Here is an 11,570-nt window from a genome sequence, read left to right as displayed (position 1 = left end):
GACATAAGAAGAGCTGGAGAGCTGTATACATAAAGTGTAAGCATAAGTGGCTTGCAAAGAATCAAAGTGCTCATGGAATGCTGAAGGCCAGGAAAGCCACAGTCAAGCTCCAGCAGACCTTCTGCATGGGGCACCTGCTTCCTGCTTCACAGAGAAGTCTGTCTCCACATGGAGCCCTAACCTGGTAGAGGAAATGGGAGACCCCTCTGCTATCTCTTGCTAAAGATACAGACACAAACCTCAAGGGCTGCACACTTACAACCCAACACCTCCCCAAAACCCTTTCTCCAGCACCGCTGAGCTGCAGAGATGGGGGAATTGACCGAATCGCAGCCATTGTTGAGTTGGCAGCATTTATTTTTGTTTAAGCTTGTTATTAAACACTCATCGTGAGTCAACAGCTTCCTACCAGCATCCGCTAAGACGACAGTGTCCGTCGGAGGGAGTATTAGCCTCCATCAAGCATACACTCATTTGTCTATAAACTTGCCCTTAGCTGACATGAGGTAATTCATAGTCTATATTTACCCTTCGTGGTATGAATATTCATAGTTTTACTGTAGAAATTTCAATGCACTTAATTACAGGCTGTAACCCCAGGCCCCCCAGGGGGTTTTATATAACACATGGTATGTGCACTGAATAGCCTTTTTAAACCTTCAAAATTCAGAAACCTTAAACACAGACAGATGCCTTAAGGTTTTCAGCTAAGGAGTCTTGTATAAGTTTACTGACTGTTATATAAACTATAAATAATACTTGAAATATATCTTTAAAAATCTCTAGGAACATTTTAATGCCAATTCCCACTTTCCCTGGTGCTTAAAAATATACGGCTATAAATTCTATCCTATCCTCTCTCCAAAGCCTTAATGAAACTCACTGGGTCATCAAAAAGGAGAAGCATGGAGGTAGAAACAGAACTAGTTGGGAAGAAGGAGGGGATCAATAAGAGTGGGAGGGACAAGAAAGGGTGGCAGGGGACATGTGATCAAAGTCCATTAGATACATGTTGAAAATGCCTCCATGAGGTTGATTATGTATAAGTAATGCACAGTAATTTTTTAAAATGAAAGAAAAAATGGGTGAAACTTAGTTTCCCTCTACTTGAATATGAACAGGACCCACGGACTCACTTCTAATGAGAACAGTAGGAGAAGTGGTCTGTCATTTACAACATTATATTATTATAAGAAGGCTGCAGCTTCCACCATGAGTGATGCTTCCCCCCCCCCAGAAGGCTACTGCTATGTGATGAGCTGCCCAGTGAGGAGGCTCAAATGTTGAGAAAATAAAGGGAACCTTCACCAACTATCAGTGAATGGAGGCCCTCAGGCCAATAGCCACAAGGACCTGAGGCTTATCCATGACCATGTGAGTGAGATTGAAAGTGGATTCTTCAACCTCAGCTCGGCCTTTAAACAAAATTCCAGTGCAGGGCAGCAGCTGGCTAGAAGCCTCCTGAGATAAGAGATGTTTGTTGTTTTAAGGTTCTAAATTTGGGATAATTTGTTATATACTATAATAGAAAATTGATTAATCCCTCAGAATTTATTTGTGTGTGTGTGTGTGTGTGTGTGTGTGTGTGTGTGTGTGTGTGTGTGTGGTGTGTGTGTGTGTGTGTGTGTGTGTGTGTGTGTGTGTGTGTGGTGTAGTATGTGTGTGTGTTCACGTGAGTTTATGTTTGTGCTGATACTTGTCTATGTTTGAATCCATCTGCACATTTATGTGTTTGCATGTTGAGGCCAAAGGTCAGCCTTGGATGCCATTCTCCTGAAGGAGTCCACTTTGTCTTTAAAGAAAGTGTCTCCCACTGTCCTCCAACTCAGTAAATACTCTAGGCTATCTAGTCAGTGAACCCCAGGGATCCTCCTGTCTCTGCCTCCCCAGATCTGGGATTACAAGTGTGCACTACTGTGCCCAGCATTTTGACATGAATTCTAGGGCTCAAACTCAGGCAGGCTGTCCTGCTCCTGGGGTAGGCACAGTATGAGCAACCTCCTAACACCACCTCTTAGTGGTTTTTTTATAGTCCCCAGTCCTTTTTCTCAACACCCTTTAAAGGGAAGCCTTATTTTGTTTCAGATTTCTTTGCTATCTACCTTCCTATTGGTCATATACCCAAAGACAGAGTGGGAGGGAGGGAAGGAGGAGGGAAGGATGGAGGGAAGGAGGGAGACAGGGAAGAAGGGAGGGAGGGAGGACTTGTCTTGATTACATTAATTAATGTGGAAAGACCAAGCCCACTATGGGTGGCATCATTCCCCAGGTCTGAGTTCTGAATTGTATAAGAGTAAAGAAAGTGAGCTGAGGGGCAAGCAGCCCTGCTCCCTCTGCTCATAACTGTGGATGTGACTATCTGATTCAGGTTCCTGCATTGATTTCCTCTCAATGACAGATGGTAACTTGGAAATATTAGCCAAATAAAACTTTTTCTTTTTTTTTAAACGATGTATTTGTTTTTCTTTTGTGAGTATCTTGCCTGTATGCATGTATGTGCACCTTGTGAATGTCTTGTGCTCACAGAGACCAGAGAGGGTTTCAGATCCTCTAGAAATGGAGTTCCAGTTGATTGTGAGCCACCATGTGGGTGTCAGGAACTGAACTCAGGTTCAGTCCTGGCAAGAGCAACAAATACCCTCAACTACCGAGCCATGTCTCCACCCCTGACTCTTACTTTTTTCAAGTTGCCTTTATCAGGATATTTTATCATAGTGACTTGAAAGACAATAGTACATCTTATACACATATACACACACACACACACACACAGACACACACACATACACGCACACACACACACACACACACACACACACACACACACACACACGTAAGAAACAATGGTTCAGACTGAGTTTTCTACTCCCGCTCAGCTCCTTCAACAAGGTGACACAGAACTGATGGGGAATGTACTACTGTGTATGTTTATAAATAAAGTACTTGCTTGGCCAATGAGACAGCAGGTTAGGCTGGACTAGGAGTCAAAGAGGATTCTGGGAAATGTAGTAGAGAAGTGATGTTCCAGACAAAAAGTGACATAGCAAGGAGACTCATATTTAAGAAGAGGAAAAAGGAAGTGTCGCTCTTTTCCCCTCGGCTCCTGCTCCAGCGGCGCAATGTGATTCACCAGCAAGGAGGGACGCCAATAAGGCGTCTGATAAGATAAGTCCCATAAAATATATAGATGTATGGTAATTGAGACTGAGCTAACAAATGAGAATCTTAGTCATTGGCCAAGCAGCTTTGTAACTAATACAAGTCTCTCTGTGTATTCATTTGGGCCTAACTCGGGCGGGCGGCTGGCGTAAAGCTCGCACGTGGCGGTGGGGCTCAGGCGGCTTTTGGCAAAAAGATTTATCGTAACACAGAACAATAGCCAAAGTTATTGAATTTTAATGGTGTGTGTGTGTGTGTGTGTGTGTGTGTGTGTGCGCGCGCGTGTGCGTTTACTCTCAGTTTTATAGATAGTTAAGACAGCTTGTCTCATTCTAGGGTGGTAAGTAAGTGTGAACCATACACTTTTTTGTAGAAATTGATTTACCCACAAGTTCAGGAAGACCTAAGTCATCATATTCTGCCATCCTGTAGCTCTACACTAGGAATCCAGCTTGCAAGTCTATTGGGCCTTCAACAGAGCTCTTCACACAGATCTCAAACAAGGTGCTCAGTGCAGCATGCTTACAGCAGGTGCAATGCAGTTCTGGATACCCAGCAGGGGGAGAGGCTTCAAGTAATTAGAATATAACCATCCCATAAATATCACTCATCTAGTAAATCTAGTAAAATATGACAGTTTTTAGTGCTATGAGAGAATGCTTGTGATATAATGTAAGGTATGATTTATGCATGTATATTTTTTTCTTCATCCTAATTATATGTGTGGTTCTATGGAACTCAAATTGCTTTTTTTTTCCTTTTTTCTTTTCTTTTCTTTCTTTTTTTGAGACAGGGTTCTTCTGTATTGTTTTGGAAGCTGTCCTGGAACTCACTCTGTAGACCAGGGTGGCCTTGAACTCACAGAGATCCACCTGCCTCTGCCTCCCGAGTGGGATTAAAAGCTTGTGCCACCAACGCCCGGCTCAAATTGTTTTTATATTCACCTAAGTATTACTATTTTTCAGTGAAAATCAGGGAGAAATATGGAGGGAATAATCTGAAAATAACATTTAAGATTCTTGTTAGAATTCTCCTTGAGTTTGGTACAGTAGCATACACCTTTAGTCCCAGCACGTGGGAGGCAAAGGCAAGTGCATCTCTGAGTTCCAGGCCAGTCTGGTCCATGACAGCCAAGGCTACACAAAGAAACTCTGTCTCAAAGACAACAACAACAACAAACGGTTCACCTTGTTGGCCTAGGGGATGCCACCAATCATGGTTCTGAGGAAAACAAAAACCAGCTGACAATGGGGTTTGCACCCAGGCTCACCTGCCTTCTTTCCCCAACTTCGGAGGATAGCTGCATCTGTCAGGGAAGGCCAACTGAAATAAGGAACAGCACTAGAACCTTGTGGACACAGCACTGGCTTGTTTCCTGCTCAATTGAGGGGCTGTATTCCACATCCTGGGATGGCTTGAGTATGGTTTGTCTCCAAACTTCAGTAGGAATGTGACATTGTTGTGTTGGTTGGTGTTGGGAGGCAGGACCTTTAAGCACTGATGAGTCTTTAAGTGGCTCAATGATGTTCTTGCAGAAGGGTTTGTTGAAGAGTAGGCTGCTAGAGAGCAGGGCCAACCCTCCTGTTCTCCCCCCAGCAGGGGATCTACTTGCCTTTCTGCCTTCTGCCATGAACTGTTCAAGTGAGAGGCCTTACCTCAATACATAAGATAGAGAGTGGTCAAGAAAGACACCCATCCATTAATCCCTGGCCTACACACACACACACACACACACACACACACACACACACACACACACGAGGAAATATTTAAAATGTGTTCATAAATTTGACAGTAATATGTGAGCCAACCTACAGGACCTATCAACTTCTTGCTTCTGGTGTGCCAGCCCTGGAGCAGTAGCAGCTCATGGGAACTTCAAGGGACCAAGACAGAGCACGGGATGGACTCTTCAAGAATGTGAGTGACTGTTCTGGCACAGGTGCACGATGGGTCACTTTGCCACCTCCTCCATGGCAGCCACCTGGACGCTGGGGAAGAAACAGTACCAGGAGAGGTTCTGTGCCCTGAAGCAACTCGGGGACATTGTCAGCCATGCCCGTCTTCCTGCTGCTCATTGTGGGCATGCAGTCCTCACTTGGGGTAAATATGTGTGGCCAGAGGGAAGAAGTGGGAGTGCCATAAATAGCTCAAGCTGTCCCAAAGCTACGACAACAAAGGCCTGGTTCGCAGACTCTGGAGCCTCCAGGGCTGGACAGGAAAAGGAGGAGCCAGACCGTGAACCACAGGAAGGAACTGGCCAGAGAACCTCAAACACACCACACCACTGCTCCCTAGGGAACCGGGCCTACCCAAAGACCAGCTTCTCAAGACAGGCCAGCAACCAGGGATTCATGGGAACCAGGGGCTTATGGGAAATGTTTAGTTTAAATGTAATAAAAGCAAGTAAGATGCCTGCAGGACCAAACAAGATGTTTAAATGCCACCATCTGGTCTGGTCTACTTGTCTCTTCCCCACACATAAAACTATACCTAAGGTCAGAGGGCAATGGCTGCTGAGGGCCAAGAGGTCATCCTGCTGCAGGCAACAGCAGCTACCCACCGTGGGTGCTGACTTTAATTGAGCTTGTGAAGCTGCAGGACAGACAGAAGGCTCCCCCAGGAGAAAGAAGCCGAGAAGTGGGACTGGCCTGCCACCAGGGATGGGAAGGGCGATGTGGGGGTAACGGGTATTAACCCGGGCGTTGCGAGCTTTCACCTTCCCTGTCCCTACAATGGGAGAGACAGTGTGAGGAAGCCACAGGCACTGGTTGCTGAGGAGGCGGCACACATGCATTGCAGCATCTCATGAAGACGGCTTAGGAAACTGTCAGTGATTAAGACGAGGCCGCCTCCCCGGCCTTGGAGGAGTTCCAGAAGATCCTGACGTCTTCTTGATTTGTGACTCTTAGGATGCTCAGGCAGGTGCTGATGCTGGCAGAGTATGCCCCTTTCCACCGGTGTTGGGGGATCCCACCCCCAAGAAACGTGGGCAGAATCCTAGCTGAGGCTGGAGTAGTGAAGCCCACAGTAGCTGGCAGTTTGGGAAGGGGAACCAGATGATTCGTAAGGAAAGAGACACACTGGGGCTAGGGGCTGACTGGTGACAGACTGGAGGTTAATCTCATGAAAGAGGAGAGAGACAGCTTGGAAAGACAGTGTCACGTCCTGTCTCCTGCTTGACTCCATTTCTCTCCAGCTTGGTCCCGAATCAGAACCTCCACCCTTGCCTAGGAGGGTCTGACCAACTACAAGTTAACGGGTGTTGTAAAATGTGGTGTGCTTCCCTGACTTCCCGTTTGTTTTTCCTGAGGAGAAAAATAAATCTTATATTCAAGTGTAAAAAAGAAATGCTGAAATGCAGTATGGCTGAGTCAACAAGATGCTGCTGAGACCTGGGCAGTTGGGACTGGTCTGTTTACCAAGCAGAATTTCTTTGTGTTGTATCTGAGGATGGAGGCGAAGCTTTTTCTCATGGTCCTTGGGTCTCATCCCATGTCTGTGCTTTCTTAAGAGAGCCAGAAATATATCTAAAAGGCTGTTTAAGCCATGGGGACTCACCCATAGTTCTCAGTGGGGACTATCTTATAAATGTCACTGGGGCTGAAGAGATGGCTGGGCTGCAGGGATCACCCAAGACCATCAGAAACCACAGATATTTACACTATAATTCATAACAGTAGCAAAATTACAATTATGAAGTAGCAATGAAAATAATTTTATAGTTGGGGGTCACCACATCATGAGGAGCCGTATTAAAGGGTCACAGCATTAGAGAGGTTGAGAACCACCGACTTAGAGTGTATTGGGCTTGCCAGGCAAGCATGAGAACCTGTTTGATCACCAGCATTCCACATCAAAGCTGGGCAAAGGGTTGGTTCCTGTAACCTCAATGCTGGGAAGGATGGGAGGATGCCAAGGCCTTTCTGGCCTAACAGATTCAGTGATTAGCAGGTTCTGTGAAAGACTCTGAAAAACACAAGGTGAAGAGCAAGAGAGGAACCAATGTCCACCTCAGGATTCCACATGTGTGTATGCTCATGTCCATTAACCTGGGCACACATGTATGCAAAAACAACAAAATAAATACATGGCACTGTCAAGGTTGAACGAAAGGACAACACTTGGTCCTTTCGTTCCCAGGATAGGGATGAAGCCATCAAGTATTTCAGCACCAACTCCCACTTCTCAAAGACCAAGGACAGAGACCCCACCCCCTCTCCCATGGGACTGTCCTGTCATGGGAAAGGTATTTGTCACCTGTCACATAGAAGAAGTACAGGCACTGCCTGGTAGAGACAGCAGAAGCCCATTTAGAGAAAGGATTAATGGACAAGCCCTTTGGGAGAAGCTTTCCCCAAAGGAGGAGAGCCAGGAAGGTCAAAGGAGGCCTTAATCATCAGCGGGAGATGAAGTCCAATCCCCATGACCCTGACCCAGCCCACAAATTCAGCCAGAATCCTGGGGAGAGAACTAAACACAGACAAAAAGAGATGTACTCATTAAAAAACAGTTAGACTTGGGGTGCCAGAAGGAGAACAGACCCCGCCCCCCAGATGCCTTGACACTCCTGGGGTCAGCACACCAGGCTGGCTGAGCAGCAAGAGCCAAAGAACTGGGCAATGTCTGCCATAGGAGATAAGATATCTAGAGTTTCCTGGGATTTCTGGACCAGGGATAGCCTATGGCCCTCAGATACTGTAGGTGTGGGCTTATTCAGAACTTAGCTTTGAATTGCAGAAGCTACCGAAGACATTGGCAATGAGACCCCAGGATCCCCCTAATGATTGTGTTGACAGCACATCTCCTGGAAGCTTCATCTCCTTTCCTAAGTGCTACAGTTCAGTGAAAAGAATATACCTGGTCTATGGTAACACTGATACTGTCTGCAGACACTCCCCACAAACATCACCTCCATGGGTTTTTATATTCACAGCACCTGAGTTTTTGTGTCAGTAGATAGCTTTCTCAAAATAAGACCTCCTGGGGAAACTCAAAGAACAAAACAGATAATGATGAAACTGCCAAGCTCGAAGACCAGATCAGAGGAGGAGTCTGCGCCCAGCCCAACCCTCAGTCTCAATCACATCCTTTGCCTGGTGTGAGAATTCTATAGAAAAGAAAAATTAAAGCAACAACAGAAAAAAAAATTGAAACACAAATATGCTTGTGACTGCTAGGTTTAATTATTAACTGGGCACAGTCTACAATCACAAAAGTTTCAGTCAGAGAGTGTCTAGACCAAATTGGACTGTGGGCATGTCCGGTGGTGGCAGGGGCATGGCAATAGAGCTTTTTATTTACTAGTGTTGATTGATTTTATGGGATGCAGCCCACTCGGTGACACTATTCCCTAGGCTTTGTGTTAAGTGTGGAGAGGGGCTTGAGCCTGTGTGAGCATGCATGCATGCACTTCTCTCTGTTCCTGATTGTGGATGTGATGTGACCAGCTGCTTTGAATTCCTGCCGAGACTTCCAGGCAATGATGGACTGTTACCTGGAACTGTAAACTAAAATTAACTCTTTCTCCCTTATGTGGCTTACTATATCACAGCAGGAGAACGAAAGCAGGACAAAGATCACGCTGTGAAAGGGGAAGCGGACAAAAGATGTCACTGTGACCTTTCTTTTAAGCAGCATTTATAAAAACAAAACAAAAGAAAAAACCCTCTGTGATAAGGAAGGAGGCCCCTTGGGAAAGGATCAAAGCAAGCTTAGCATATGGGTTGATACAAACACTGAAGTCAGGACATCTGCTAGCTTAGGATGCAGTGATGGAGGGCAAAGCTACCCAACCCTGGAGCTTCTTGCTCCCCTAGCCAGCATGCCAGCCTCTAACCTGCTCTGACACTTCATGAATATTCATAACCATTGGCTCAGCACTTTCTGAATATCCCTGAGTTTGAGCTCTGCCTCCACATTTTCCTGGACAGGAAGTCAGGTGGAATGAGGATGCAGCCCTTGCACTTTTCAAAAATATTGCATTTAATTCTATTTTTATCTTACCCTTCCTTCTCCGAACTGTAGTTCTGATTTTTATCAGGTTATTCCTAGCCATATCTGGTGGCAATGTCACAATGTCCCTGTCAGGTGAAGCCCCAGATGGAGTTCTATTCACCAGGGCACTGTAACACTGGCCAGGTCTAACTCCCTGGAGTAAGGAATCACTCTGAATGGAGAGTCAGTATAGGACTTCATATAGCAGAAACTCAAGAGTGGCACACACAGATCCACTGCTTTGACCTGGAATATTATCCATTCGGGTGAATTAGTAGGTTTACTAATAGGGGAAAATATGCCAGTTTCCTAACTGTGCCATAGTCAACAGCCTAAAGCAACCCAAACTTTCCCTCTTCTGGTTCTGAAGTTGAAACTCTAGCCAATACATCAGAAGGGCTTGTTGCTCCTGAAGGTTCCAGAAGGTAATCTGTTTCCTGTCTTCCCAGCTTGGAAAGTCCACAGTTTGCCCTCAGCCACGCCCATTCCTCCATCTCCAAAGCCTGAGGAGCCACAGAAGCTGTCTCATATCATAGCACTCCGAGTCCTGCCTGCAGCTCCCACTTTTAAGGGCTCTGGCATTACCTTGGGTCTGTCCAGAAAATCCAGAATCATGTCTCTATTTTCAGGTCAATGAGCACACTAATTCCACCTTTATCATTAATTCCCTCTTGCCCTGCAAAGCACATGGTCCCAAGTTCTGGAAATTAAGATTATTAATTTTTCAGACCACATCACCTTCACATTCTCTCTCTCTCTCTCTCTCTCTCTCTCTCTCTCTCTCTCTCTCTCTCTCTCTCTCTGCTCTTGCATCTTGTGGCTGTGACTAGCTGTGTGGTGAAGAAGGAGCACCCAGTGCTGGCCATGTGCCTAGTGCTTCCTCCAGCAACAGGAAGCACCAAGATTAAACGGACATCATCCTGCTGTGTCCTGTGAGACTTGCACGCTTGCCATTGCCGTGATGAAATATTCTGAGCCACTTGGTGAGAAGAGGGTTTATTTGGTTTATACATCCTGATCATGGTCCATCATTGATGGAAGCCAAAGCAAGAACTCAAAGCAAGAATCTGGAGATGGGAACAGAAGCAGCGGCCGTGGCAGAACTCTGCTTACTGGCTTGCTTCCCCAATGGCTTGCATAGTCTGCTTTTTATACATCCTAGGACCAGTTGCCACGGATGGTACCAACCACACTGGGAAAAGCCTTCCCACATCGATCATTAATCAGGAAAATGCTACCACTGGGCTCTCTCAGCAGCACCATGGCGGTTGGCAAGAATAAGCACCAGATGAAAGGCGGCAAGAAGGGAGCCAAGAAGAAAGTGGTTGATCCATTTTCGAAGAAAGACTGGTATAATGTGAAAGCACCTGCGATGTTCAATATTAGGAACATTGGGAAAACACTAGTCACGAGGACTCAAGAAACCAAAATTGCAGCTGATGGCCTCAAGGGTCGTGTGTTTGAAGTGAGCCTTGCTGATCTACAGAATGATGAAGTTGCATTTAGAAAATTCAAGTTAATTACTGAGGATGTTCAGGGCAAAAACTGTCTGACTAACTTCCATGGCATGGATCTTACCTGGGACAAAATGTGTTCCATGGTCAAAAAGTGGCAGAACATGATTGTAGCCCATGTTGATGTCAAGACAACCAATGGTTATTTGCTCCATCTGTTCTGTGTTGGTTTCATTAAAACAACGCAACAACCAGATACGCAAGATCTCCTATGCACAGCACCAGCAGGTCCGCAGGTCCGCAAGAAGATGATGGAAATCATGACCCGAGAAGTACAGACAAATGACTTGAAGGAAGTGGTTAATAAATTGATTCCAGACAGCATTGGGAAAGACATAGAAAAGGCTTGCCAGTCCATTTAACATCTTCATGATGTCTTCGTTAGAAAAGTAAAAATGCTGAAGAAACCCAAGTTTGAATTGGGAAAACTCATGGAGCTCCATGGTGAAGGAGGTAGTTCTGGAAAAACTACTGGTGATGAGACAGGTGCTAAAGTTGAATGAGCTGATGGGTATGAACCACCAGTCCAAGAATCTGTTTAAAATCCAGATTTTTAATTGTGACAAATAAAAAGTCTTATTTGTGAAAAAAAAAAAAAAGAAAATGCTACCACTGACTTGATTACAAGCCAATCTGATGCAGGCATTTTCTCAATTGAGGTTCCCTCTTCCCAGATGAACCTAGTTTGTGTGTAGTTGACATAAACCTAATCACACACCCAAGGAAGATTATAGCTAATGCTGCCCACCCAAACTGTCAACCTTAAGACCTTGCAAACATCCACCATGGTTCAGCAAACCTCTCCTGTACCTTCACTTGTGTAGAATAAAAATGGCAGAGACTGAATGCCCAAGCTCTTTCTGTCACTTTCCACTCCAGCTACAGGGAGGGATGGCACAT

At 45.5% G+C, this 11,570-nt stretch overlaps 1 pseudogene; it reads left to right on the top strand.

Moving 5' to 3' along the window:
- Positions 1–10,417: 10,417 nt before the first annotated feature.
- LOC113833544 lies at positions 10,418–11,269 on the top strand (annotated as a pseudogene).
- The last annotated feature ends 301 nt before the right edge of the window (positions 11,270–11,570 follow it).

Source organism: Cricetulus griseus, chromosome 2 (assembly GCF_003668045.3).
Source record: "Cricetulus griseus strain 17A/GY chromosome 2, alternate assembly CriGri-PICRH-1.0, whole genome shotgun sequence".
NCBI lineage: Eukaryota > Metazoa > Chordata > Mammalia > Rodentia > Cricetidae > Cricetulus > Cricetulus griseus.
The sequence above is the reverse complement of the archived record's forward strand: the minus strand, read 5'-3'. Positions and strand labels throughout refer to the sequence as shown.